Raw genomic sequence first — 13,956 nt, 5'->3', positions numbered from 1 at the left:
TTCAAAAACTGCTACATTGCTTATTTTAATTCCCTTTTATCTGGTGTATCTCATATGCATAATCCTTGTTGATTTAATTGTTTGTTGGTTTCTCTTATAATTTTTAATGTCTTGAGAATCCTTGATAAGATTTAATATTGTTACCATATGAGCACAGTTTAATTAATAACCACAGTAATTCCATTTTTATTTGGTTTTCCTGAATTAGTCATATGAGAAACAATTAAATAATAATTCTGTCTAACTGTGGTTTCTGCCGATTATCAGTTTTGATATTTATGTGTTTCTTTTGGTAATTTTACTTTGAAAATTACCTGTCATCCAACTCCTTTCAATCCTGCATTGTACTACCTTCAGGGACCTAGACAAATTAGAGGATTGGGCCAAAAGAAACCTGATGAGGTTCAACAAAGACAAGTGCAGAGTCCTGCAGGTACGACGGAAGAATCCCATGCATTGCTACAGACTAGGGACCGAGTGGCTAGGCAGCAGTTCTGCAGAAAAGGATCTATGGGTTACTGTGGACGAGAAGCTGGATATGAGTTAACAATGTGCCCTTGTTGCCAAGAAGGCTAACGTCTCAGTGTGGCATATGACAGAATAAGGAGTATGGTCTCAAGTTTTGCGTGGGAAAGGTTAGGCTTGGATATCAGGAAAAACTGTTTCATATACGAAGGTGGAAGGTTTTTTAAGGCCCGACTTAACAAAGCCCGGCAGGGATGTATTAGTTGAGGTTGGCCCTCTTAAAGCAGGGAGTTGGACTAAGATAGCCTCCTGAGGTCCCTTCCAACCCTGATATTCTACGATTCTAACTCTTTTTCATTTTTGATTAAATGTTCTCACCTGAGACTCTCATCCAATTTACCATATCTTGTCTTGAACAGTGTGTATCCCAAAAACTGGCACACATAGTCCAAGCTAAGGCTTCACTGAGTGCCAATTAGAGCAGGACAATCGCTTTTTTGTCTACCTTCCATACTTTTTTGTCCCACGAGAGGGGACATGATAGCAGTTTTCAGGTATCTAAAAAAAGGGTGTCTTCAGGAGGAGGGAGAAAACTTGTTCACCTTAAGCCTCTAATGATAGAACAAGAGAAGCAATGGGCTTTAACTGCACAAGGGGAGATTTAAGTTGGAGCATTAGGAAAAAGTTCTAAACTGTCAAGGATGTTGGACATGGGAATACAATTGCCTAGGGAAGTTGTGGAAATCTCCATCCTGAGATATTTAAGGGGTAAAAGGTTAGATAAATGTCTATAGGATGGTCCAAGACAGTTTTGGGTCCTGCCATGAGGGCAGGGGACTGGACTCGATGACCCTCTCGAGGTCCCTCCAGTCTTAGAGTCTATGAATCTAGAGTCTATGAAACCTATTGAAACTCCTGTTAATACACTCTAGAATAGTGAAAGAAGCAAGATCCTTGGCACCTTATAGACTAACAGATGTTTCGGAGCATGAGCCCTTTCGTGAGTGAATACCCACTTCAATCGGATGCACTAGGAATAGTGATTTCAAGCTGTTGAAGCTGAGCCTCAACCCTTTTGAGTTACAATTTTGGTCACAGACCACCTCCCAACCCAGACAAAAATAGACACATCCAAAAGTATGTTTGATAGTCTATTCATAAACATAAGAGAGACCTTAATAGAACTTTAATTAAATTGCATACACCTGTAAGTTTCAAATGCACAGAAGCTTAATGTGAAAGGTGTGCCCATTTCTCGTGGACAGCTTATCAGTTTGTGGGGAGATTTTTGAAACTGACAACCTGAGGTTGTCCTCCACTTCCAATCTTGAATGGTACTTTGTCTTTAGCACAGCCAGTGCAGAGAAGTCAAGATATACCAAGTCTATCGCCTCCCCCCATCCACAAGGCTTGTTACCATGTCACAGAAAGCTAACAGGTTGGTTTGACCTGATTTGTTCTTGACAAATCCATGCTGACTGTTACTTATCACCTTATTATCTTCTAGGTGTTTGCAAATGGATTGCTTAATTATTTGCTCCATTATCTTTCTGGGTACAGAAGTTAAACTGACTGGTCTGTAATTCCCTGGGTTGTCCTTATTTCTCTTTTTATAGATGGGCACTAGATTTACCCTTTTCCAGTCTTCTGGAACATCTCCCGTCTTCCATGACTTTTCAAAGATAATTGCTAATGGCTCAGATATCTCCTCAGTCACTCCGTGAGTATTCTAGGATGCATTTCATCAGGCCCTCAACTTGCCCTCAACTGACCCCAGATTTTCAGCACAAACTCTGTGCACTCCATTTTGCAGTTTTTAGGACAATCTCCTTGTCCTGAGGATTTAAGAGCAGGTTGACTCTTCAAATCTGCTCTTTATTGGGATGGGCTGTATCTGAGAAACCCGTTGACCAAATGAACTCAATTTGCCCCATTAGCTCTCCCCGATCCTGATGTGGCACGGCTATATTATGGAGGGGTGGGAGTGCCACCGCACCAGGATTTCCATTTTAAAAGGTGTGAAAAAAGTGTACAACAATTCAGTCCTTTGGGTCAGAGTATCAATATTAAGTGTTTTTTGTAGGTTATGCTCTGCTTGATTTTTCTATAGCAGTGCATGGGGGGGAATATCATTCGGGGCTTGCTATGACTGTTTTTAAAAGGGCCATGTGACATATATAGTGCCTGACATTTCCTTCAGATCCCTAGTCACTGAAATGACAGCAGGTTGAGGGCTGGAAATGATAGGTGGGGGCCCTTGGCTTGTGATGTGCTATTGTAGAAAGTAGACATTTCTTTTTTGTATTTCTTTTCATGCTAACCTTAAGTAACGTTTTTGACTGAGGAGAATGTCATGGTGCCACACTATTCACTTGGAAACGATTCTACAAAGAAATCTCACAGCCAGCAGATTTTAAAAAGGTTTTTTAAGATTTTTGAGACTGGAGACTAGAGGGAACTAAGCAGTAGTGAATTCATAGTAGGGAGTGATCTCTCTCTCTCTCTCTCTCTCTCCAATCTAGATCTTCTTCTCCAAATCTGCCTGCTGGCAGGTGGCCTTTACGCTGCACGCTGACTCTCCTCTAACACACCTTTCTATTCTTAGACGCAGTGACCTCATTCGCACAGGCCCAGGATCAACCACCGCTTCAGAGCCATGATTGACAGCTCTGACCTTTGAAACAAGTAGTGAGGGGAATGAGTGTGCCCTGACCAGCCAGCTGCTCGGTTACCTGACCTCTCTGTCACTCCTTACTGCACATGCAGAGCTCTTCTTCCTCCCCTCAGAGCTGGGATTCTGCCAGTCAGGGTGACCAGATGACAAGAATGAAATATCGGGACACATTGGGCGGGGGCGGAGGGGAAGGGGGGCGCCAAAGAGGAGGAGAAAAAAAAAAAGCCGGAGTGCAAAATATCGGGACAAATGGCGTCCCGATCATACATCAGTCAGGACCCGGGACGAACAACTAAATATCGGGACAGCGCGCGCACACACACACACACGCGCACCTCTCTCCTTGCCAGGGCACCGTCTTGGAAATTCTGGGCTTCCTGCCACTTCACTGAGCTTTTCACCCTGTCTCTCAATACTGAGCACACTAAAAATCAGCAGCTTGGAGAGGAGCAGCTCCTGTCTGTTCAGAAGAGAGCTCAGGCACACAGAGTGGGGCTGGAGAAGGTCTCTGGTAACAGTCTCCTCTGTGATGGTTTGATAATATCTATTATCTCACCATCACTTCCTAGTGAATTTATTAGGCATCTGAGATTGGCTTAAGGCTCCTACTTAGGACTGAGCAGATGTTTCTTCTCGTTGGCACAATACCTTGCTGCCCCTGATTTTACTTCACTCGAATGATGTCTAGGCTACCTGAGGTCTCTTTCCGATTCAGGGCCCGTAACTACAACCTACATTTAAAGCATAGAAGTTTACTATAATAGGGTGCAAAGACTGTATGTTTGCTGACTTTGACCTCACAATACATCGAAGGTGGCAGCAGGAATCAGAACTCTGTGTGTGTGTGTGTGTGTGTGTGTATCAACTTTGTTTTTTTATGAAAAGTTTGGTTAGTTTGGCCAAAACTGAGACAAACTGCCACAAGTGTTTAACAATTGCATTACACAGATATTTATAAAATAAACAGTAACTTAACAATTATTTGACTAAACCTTAGGTAGAACCACTACACGAATAAACACATTTTTAACAATTACAATAATTAATACATAATTTAACAGTTAAACATTTTAAAATAAGACATATATATGAACCTGAATGACAATTCTTAAAATTTTAACATAACTAAAAACTGTTACATAAATTTGTTTATCTTTAAACATGTTTAACAAGTTTGCCTTCAATGTCCAAGTTGTCCTGAACTGATTGTAGACCTTTTAACAGATTCTTGTCAATTTCTACTTGTTTCTGGGCAATTTGCATTTTGAACAGCATTCTTTTGGTCTAGCAACATATTATTGTTATGACAGATATTACACAAATAACTTGGATTACAGTTATCCATAAAGTGCAGTGTAACATTTTGTTGAAGACTCCAGTGGCAGTAGGTGACCACCCTCGTAGTGGTTCCTACCAACTATGATATCTGGCCTTTCCGATAATTTCAGCTTTCTCATGATTTTTTGGTTAGCAACTTTAGTTTTTAGTGTAATATCCCCTACTTGTTTTTCTAATTGCTGACTGCTTTGTAAAATTGAAGTCATGTTTTTCAGTTGGATCAATATGTTTTCTGATAGCCCCAGATTTACCTTTTCAAGATGTTTTCAAAATTGTAATGTGATTTCTTTATCATAAATCTGTAGTGAGAACAGAGTATGTTCATGGTCCCACTTCTATTTCTTGAATGCTTTGATTAGTGAACCAACTACCTGTTCGTACCGTGCCTATAAGTGTGACATTTTCTGTTTCAACTTTTATACTGCTGGGTTCTCTAACATGAAAACAGACTTTTCCTTCTCCCAAATATTAGAAGCTTTCATCCCTTTCTGATGTCACGAGTAAATTACATTCCCCTTGTATATCATTACATTTTGAATGTTTAGTATGCCGTTCCCCATTTTGACAATCCCAATCGCATCTGTCTACATCCATCGATCCACATTAGTGTGAAGTTAGGCTGTTTAATGGCCCAATTCCATTCTCTGATGGGATACCACAACTTAGAATCCCATTCCCAACCAATAATAATTACAGGATAGACTTGAACTATTTCTCCATTTATAGAACTTAAAACTGAAATTGCACATCCTTGTCTAGTATAATGAGTAGAACTGACCATACCACCAGTCCAAATATTTACTTTCCCCAAGCATGTTTTCAGCAGCCCATACGTTTAATGAATTTGGCCAGTGCTGATATAAGTAACAATTCCTTTTATATCTTCAATTACTGCATGTTCACCTTGTTAACATGCCATGATTCATGACACATACTTTTAAGTGTGTCTAAAGCTTGTGCTGCCAGTTGTATCAGTTACAGCCTGACTGATCTTAATTGCCAATTGATTGTTTAAAGTGTTAGCCCAAACTTGTGGTTTCAGAACTGTTCCTGTTGCTTCTGAAAAAACAACTTCTATTCTGCTCTTTAAAGCTTCTGCTTTTATTCCAGTCACTCTACTTGAGCAGTTGCAAATGCTCCCAGTACAGTTCCTGTGTCTCTCCATTTCTTTTATCATTGATTTCCTTCTGTTTCCACCATACTTCAGGCATTTTACATTGATTCATAATCATCGATGTATAGTTGGGATAAAGAACTGCAACTGAGGCATTTTTGAAATTGACATTTACTTTAGTTAGTGATAAGGTCGCGTTTATTAAATTTACCTTAGTTTGAAATGGGCCTGATTGTGTTATGGGTAAATATTGTGTTTCTAGTTTTTTCAGTACATTTGTAGTGGTAGAGGAAGTACAGTGTGGTGTGCATATGGGTTTTCAGGTCCTGCAGTGTTCGGCATATTTACTGTATGGTTTATAAGTGGGGTGCAGTAACTTGCAGCAGGGTCTGGGCTCAGAAACCAGTAAAGTTGTGATGCACAACAAGGACTGATTTCTTAAGGTAAATATACTTCTAACCAACAAATTCCGGTTACAGTTGCATCTAATTCATCAAATGTAGGACCCCTCACCAGGAGATTGGTAGGCTGTGGAATCTTCCAAAAACGTTGTGTCCCACCCCTCACACAACACCAAAACAATAAATAAACTCCTCCTTGTCTTGGTACACTTTGCTTTGCACACCATTCAACACTAGCAGGGATACTTTTAACTATACCAACTCTCCTCACAACTAACATTTCACATGGGCTGGTTGCTGTTTTAATCATTCTATGCTTTGTTCTTTTGACAGTTACGTTTGATGGTTTCCCCCACTCTTTCCATGGCCACCTCATTAACGGAAGTTACTTTGAGCTTCTTTTAACTCTTTGCTGTTTATTTCCTTGTGCCAAAATATTATTAGAAGCATTACAGGTTACAAGGTGGCTTTCCTGGGTCTTTTTTGTAGGTGGGACATTCTCCAAATTCACACCAATACACTGGAATCAAGCAAGCACAAATGCCAACCCCAGCCAAAACAAATAAAACTTCATCTTCTATCATTTGGAATGTCTGTTTTCTGTAACATAAAGAACAAACATTCTTTCCTCCCTTTATGGTTGGGAGTTTCATTTTATATTACAATAGAACCAACAAATGTTACTATATGTAACAAAATATTTCATTTTAATGGAACAAAAATATATGTTAACAAAACACAATTACTTATTTGAAAATTGTGTAACAATATCGTTTCTCCTTTTTATAATAACAATGTTTCTCACAAACAAGAATTTTTACATTTTTTTACAAAACTTGACCTTTTCCCATAATACTTTACACTTTATGTCAATTATGTGTCCCCGTTGCTAAATGATGGCTATTCCAATTGTACTGTATTACCCTTTAGTTAAGAGTCCGACTTTTGATGTGGATTTTTAGTTCCTAATTGTAATTTTACAGGGTTGCTCACTAAAATAAACTTTTTTTTGTCTATTTTGGCTAGTTCACATCATGCTTCAAAGCCAGACAGTCACCCACTGTTAGGGCAAAATTCTCCTTCTGCAAAGGCCTTGATCCAAAGCACTAACTGGAGTGGGGCAGGGCATGGTGCCAGAGAGAAGGCACGAGTTGTGCCCATTTCTCTACCTCAGACCAGTGAAAATGTGCAGATTAAATAACTTTACACATAACCACCAGGGAGAGATTTCCAAAGTCAGTTGTGTCCAAACCTCCTGGGCAGTTACCCAGGAGAGACTTGGCTCTACAAGGACAATGCTCAGATATGGATGTGTGTTGTTTTGTTCTATAGCACCAGTGGTGCACTAGGTGCTGCAAAGTTTATGAAAACTTGTTTATAGGGTTAACCCTATATTCCATTGTGTCTCCCCAAATTCCACTGCAGTCAGTAGCAATTTGTGGGTGGGGGCAAGCACTCTCCCAGTGACAAAATAAATCTGGGAGTCCTGGGAGTGCAGCTCCCACCGGCGAAGTGCTGGCCACACCTGTGCTTTTCGTCATTACGACTTTTGTCATTCGGGGGCTATTTTTTTCATACCTCTCAGCAACAAAAGTTTTAACGATGAATAAACTCACAAACCACCAAGCCTCAGAGAGCTCGGGTATTACAAAAAGAGAAGTGTTGTCAGCACCGGCATTTTGGAGGAAATGTCTCACTGTGGCACTTACACTGGTGCAGCTTCAGTTTGGGCAGGAACAGAGTGAGTGCTCGTACAGCCGGAACATGGGTTTCTAACCCTGATCTGAGACGTTTCCGTGTGAACATCTGATACCGAAGCAATTCCCTCTGAAGGAGTCAAACTACATTTTTTGTTATTTTTATAAAAATGTCTTTTTCCCCTCAGATTCCAGGGGCCAGATTCTGCTGTCAGTTACACTGGTGTAAACTGATGTCAGGGCAATAAAAGTGGGGTAAGTCAGAGGAGAACCAGGTTACTGAATCTTAAAAGAAAATGTTCTAAAAATGAGAGACACCAACCCTGAATCATAGCTCAGCTACATGCTTTGTTTAACTGGCAATTTCATTTTCATGGGTAAGCTGCCGTCAGTTTTTATCTAAACTAGCTTTTAACAATACCCAGTTTTCCTTTCACAATTTTTTTGAACGCAGACTGTTTTTCTCCAAGGTTCTCATACATATCCTTCTCTCCTGGCAGCAGGGCCTCCTTACTGGCAATCTTTCTTATTATCTCAGCTACTTCCCTCACTTCCCTCAGAGATTTTATCCTTTCTTGGTACCCAGGCTTTAGTTCCTGTTGTTCCAACACGACCAGCCAGTCAATGTATTCCGGAGTGGACAGTGGGTTGGGTTTCAAAGCAATTGCTTGCAGATGCTGGAGCTGCGAGATGATTTATCAATAAGCTCCATTAATGTCTCCTCCACTGCAGTGTATTCCTGAGACAGCGTCTCAACCACACTCTGTGTCGATAACACCTCACCAGATGCCTTCTCATATTTTTCTTTCAGTTGTGCATAGGTCTGTTTCTCTTTTACTACTTTATATTCCCACCTGTACTTTTGACAGAAATGAACGTTCCAGACACATTTACCAGGGCAAACTGTGCAATATTCTGTATTCCTATCTACAGCCGCACACCCGTGCTTATCATTGTCATTTGGGATTTTATAGGGATAGTGACACGTATAGTGACACCGCTGGCAGTTTGTTATGTAGTTACCTGTACCAGAGATGTTTTCCTTCACTGGCACTGTTTTCTCAAAGTCTTTATTGGCCTCCATATCACCCCTGTGCTGTTCCAGAGCTTCCTGTGTTTTTCTCAGTTCTTCTAGCTTCACCAGACCAGCTTTGATTTGTGTCTGCAGCCGTCTCCAGCTCCTTCCGCTCTCTGAGAACTTCCTGCGTTAAAATTAAACTCCTAGTTTCTAATTTAACTAAGAATTCAAAAAATATCTTCATGTTCCCAGAACATTTCATCAAAATTAAAACTGCCCTCATCAATTCCAGCATTACAGGCAAAGAGTGCAGAGTTATTGAATTTGAAATGAACAGGGTTGCCCTTAGCATCTTTAGCACAGGGGACATCAACTGTATTAATGACCTGTAGAACAGAGGGTGTCTGTCCGTCTGTGAAGGTGATCAGGATTTGCATATTGTCTTTTATATCCTTCGCAAAGATAGAGAGCACTGAGTCAAACACGTACTTCTGGGCATGTGTCAAACAAGCTAGTGAGGTCTGAACTATGACACAGATGGTGTCTATGTGATCAGTGGCCTCTCAGGTGGAGAAAAACCTCTTGAATCTGCCTTGTTACCTCTTTGTCTTGCTCTATCCCTCTGGTGTTACCAAATCCTGGGGTGTCTATTATAGTCAGGGAGTAGGGGATGGATTCAGCTATGGAGCCTCCATGCTGTGAGATAGAGTGACTGCAGGTTTGGGTGTTAGAGATACCCAAGATCCTAGAATATCAGGATTGGAAGGGACCTTAGGAGATCATCTAGTCTAACCTGCTGCTCAAAGCAGGGCTAATCCCCAGACAGATTTTTTGCCCCAGATCCCTAAGTGGCCCCCTCAAGGGCTGAACTCACAACCCTGGGTTTAGCAGGCTAATACTCAAACCACTGAGCTATCTCTCCCCTCCTGTGTGAGAAGATCCGGGAAGAGTGGTAAGGTAATCAGGGCTCCCACAGACATGTCTAGGACAGACATGTACGAATGCTGACAGGGCCAGGCCAGTGCTATCAGAATGACCTGAGCACGGTCCCTTGAGCAGGACCTTGTGAACAAGTGGTTTCGGCAGGAAGGCCTATAGAAGAGACCCCTCCCAACTGAGGAAGAACGCGTCCGCTGTGGAACCCGGGCTGTGATTCTGGAAGGAGCAGAACTGCTGACACTTCATAGAATCATAGAATATCAGGGTTGGAAGGGACCTCAGGAGGTATCTGGTCCACCCTCCTGCTCAAAGCAGGACCAACCCCAACTAAATCATCCTAGCCAGGGCTTTGTCAAGCCTGACCTTAAAAACCTCTAAGGAAGGGAGATTCGCAACCACCTCCCTAGGGAACCAGTCCAGTGCTTCACCACCACTCCTAATGTGAAAAAGTTTTCCTAATATGGAACCTAAACCCTCCCCCACTCCCTGCAATTTGAAGGACGATTAACTCTTGTTCCTGTTCATGTGCGACCCACTCGATGACAGTCTAGATCCACATCTCTTGGAACCGCCCCTTCCAGGTAGTTGAAAGCAGCTAATTCAAAATCTCCCTCATTCTCTCTTCTGCCAGAACTAAACAATCCAGTTCCCTCAGGCTTTCAATAAAGTCATTGCTTCTCAGCCCCGCTAATCATTTTTTGTTGCCTTTCGTTGGAACTCCTTTCCCAACTTTTTCCAAATTCTTCTTGTAGTGTGAGGGTCCAAAACTGGAACACAGTACTCCAGATGAGGCCTCACCAAGTGCGAAGGTAGGGGAATGATCACAATCCTTGATCTTCTGGCAATGCCTACTTAATAGCCCAAAATGCCGGTAGCCTTTTTGGCAACAAGGCACACTGTGGACTGCCATACCAGCTTCTCGTCCACTGTAACCCCTAGGAGGTCCCTTCCTGTTGAGTTGCGTGGTGAAGAGGTTGATCAAGGGGACACCCCCCCAACTTGCTGGAATGACCGAACATGCGAACATCTGGGCAAAGGGACCCACTCGTGCCTGTGGAACAACCTGCTGAGATGGTCCGGTCAGCTCGTTCTGGAACCCCGGTGAGGTACGAATGCCTGTAGGTCGACTGAGTATGTCCCTCGCACAAAAGTCCCATAGCATGAGAGCTTCCTGGCACAGAGGAAAGGATTGGCAGCCCCGTTTGGTTGATATAAGAACATTGCAGTCATATTGGTCGCATCCATGACTGATACACATCGAACCTGTAGAAAATAAGGGCGTGTAGCGGGTGTTTCCCCCACTCCGTGCCTGGAAGGGTTTAAAGACAGCCCTGGGAGAGGGCCTGTGGCAGGGGAAAAAGCTACTAAGGGCTGGATTCGGGAAGAAGCCCGCAGCTGGGCCACACCCTAATGCAGGCTCAGCTGGCCCTATAAAGGCAGGGAAGCCAGGGGCAAGAAACAACACAGTCTCTCTCTGCCTTCAGAGAGAGAAGGGCCTGTCTGCAGGGAGCTAGAGACCGGGTACCTGAGTGGAGCAGGGCTGGGGACAGGCTGAGAAGCTGGGGAGTTCCAGCCTGGAAAGCCCCAGGCTGTGGCCTAGCATAAGGCCAATAGGTACTGGGGGTTGCAGAAGGCACCCCAGGGGCAGGCCAAGGCAGCAGGTCCACACCCAACCTTGCCAGTGATGAGTGGCTGATACTGCAGTCTGCCCAGGGCTTGGCGCTAGACAATGACTGGCAGTAGCCGTATACTGAGGCGAGGTGGGATTAGTGGGTGGGAGTTCCCCAGGGAGGGGAGACCCTAAGACTGAGGGGTTACTGCCTGGGGGCAGCACCTCATGTCAGAGGGCACTGGGTCCAGGGAGGGACACAGGGGCCAGAGGACAGGCGGATCACCAGCCTACAGAGTGCGCTCCAGAGCTGGAATGAGCTAATTCCCAGAAGTCACCAGCAGGAGATGCCGCAGGGGTGAGTCTGCATCGCTACATGGCGGAATGCCTGACCCACTAGGCGCACCGCTCTGAGCTCTCTGACATTGATATGAAATTGAGATCTGCTTGCAACCAGAAGCCCTGAGTCCTGCGGTTCCCAAGATGAGCTTCCCATCCCAAATCTGATGCGTTCATCACCAGTGCCAGGGAAGGCTGTGGGGCAGTGAAGGGAACTCCTGAGCACACCCGCTGAATGTCCGTCCATCACTGGAGTGGCTTGAGGATAGGGCAAGGCAGGGTCACAATCCTGTCCAAGCTAGTACACTGATGCTAGCCATGGCTCAAGTGGCCAAAGCCTGAGTCTGGCATGCTGCACCATGTACGTACAGGTTGCATGTGCCCGAGAAGCTTTAGGCAATTTCTTGCAGTGGTGGTGGGGAACTGCATGAGTGCCTGGATTCTTGCCTGCAGGAGGAATGCTCTGGCTTGAGTTGACTCCAGTACCACCCCATGAACTCTATCCTGTGGACTGGGGACAGTGTCAATTTTGCTTCGATCAGGAGCAGACCCAGGTTCTCAAAGGTAGCTCTAATAAACGTGGAACCTGAGTGTCCTCACAAACTTGTTGAGGTCGAGCACATCCAGGATAGTCCAGAGGCCGCCCTTGGCTTTCTGTAGTAGGAAATAGTGAGAATAGAAACCCCCTTGCCCCGTGGAACCTCCTGCACTGCCCCTAGTGCTAGGGGCAACTGCACTCCCGAATGAGAAGTTGCTCATGAGAGGGGTGTGACAGGTTGGATCACAGAAACCCCCTTAGGGCTGCCAACTCATGTGCTGAGACTACTTCTGCCCCTGCTAGCTTGGGACTCCAGCACCCTGTCTTGTTGAGCCAGACACACCAATCTGCTCCAACACAGACCCAGGGCCTGAACCACATGCCCCAAAAGCTGCAGACTTAACTGAAAGTCCCTTAATCATAGAATATCAAGGTTAGAAGGGACCTCAGGAGGTCATCTAGTCCAACCCCCTGCTCAAAGCAGGACCAATTCCTAACTAAATCCCCAAATGGCCCCCTCAAGGATTAAACTCACAACCCTGGGTTTAGCAGGCCAATGCTCAAACCACTGAGCTATGCATCTCTCCCTCCCCAGAAGTGTTCCTGTCTTTAACACTCAGATGCCCAACTCCCAATGGGGTCTAAACCCCAAATAAATCCATTTTACCCTGTATAAAGCTTATACAAGGTAAACTCATTGTCATGGGGTGGTGACTCACCAGCGCAGCGCCTCCTGCTGGTCATCTCCAGAATTATCTCTTTCCAGCCCAGAGCGCCCTCTACAGGCTGGTGTCCCTCCCGGACACCGGTGCCCCTTTACATCAGGATCCTGCCCCAGCAGTAACCCACTATCTGGGTCTCCCTACCCAGGGGAACCCCCAGCCCCCTATCCCCTCCTTGCCTCAGTGGCTACTGCCAATCACTATGTAGCCCCTGCTCCCTGGGGCAGACTGCAAACCACTCATCATGGCAAGGGGGGTTAGGGAAAGGCAGCAGGTCCTATCTCGGGGCTGCCCCTCTGCAGCCCCAGTATCTTTTGTAGGCCTTTAATGGGGCCTGCAGCCTGGGGTTTTACTAGACTGGAGCTCCCTAGCTCCTTCTGCCCTTCCCCAGCCCTGCTCTACCCTAGGTACCCGCCTCAGTTCCCAGAAGCCAGGTCCCTCTCTAGGAAGCTAGAGAGAGAGTCTGTCTCAGTTTCTGGCCCTCAGCCCTCTTATAGGGCTAGCTGTGGCCTGATTGGGGCATGGCTGCAGCCGTGACTGCTTCCCCCAGTCAGTCTAGTTTTTTTTCCCACAACCGCAGCTCTCTCCAGGGCTGCTTTTAACCCTTGTTCCTCAGAAGTGGGGCAGCTGCCCCACTACACTCATCAACTGTTCGCCCTCTGTACCACCGACAGAGAAATATGCACAGCTGTTTGCCCCTCCCCCAGGTATTAATAAGTAAAAAGTGATTTTATTAAATACAGAAAGGAGGATTTAAGTGGGTCCAAGTAGTAAGAACCAGAACAAAGTGAATTACCAAGCAAAATAAAATAAAATGTGCAAATCTAAGCCTAATACTGTAATAAAACTGAGTGCAGATAAAACCCTCCCTCCTAGAGGAATTCCAGTGAGCTTCCTTTTACAGACCAGTCTCCTTCTAGTCTGGGTCCAGCAATCACTCACGCCCCTGTAGTTTCTGTTCTTGTTCCAGTTTTTTAGGTATCCTTGGGGGTGGAGAGGCTCTCTCTTGAGCCAGCTGAAGAGAAAATGGAGGGGTCTCCCAGGGGTTTAAATAGACTTTCTCCTGTGGGTGGACACCCCTCCCTCCCCCTGTGTAGAATCC

The sequence above is a fragment of the Chelonoidis abingdonii genome, chromosome 2 (genome assembly GCF_003597395.2).
Source record: "Chelonoidis abingdonii isolate Lonesome George chromosome 2, CheloAbing_2.0, whole genome shotgun sequence".
Classification (NCBI taxonomy): Eukaryota; Metazoa; Chordata; order Testudines; family Testudinidae; genus Chelonoidis; species Chelonoidis abingdonii.
The sequence above is the reverse complement of the archived record's forward strand: the minus strand, read 5'-3'. Positions refer to the sequence as shown.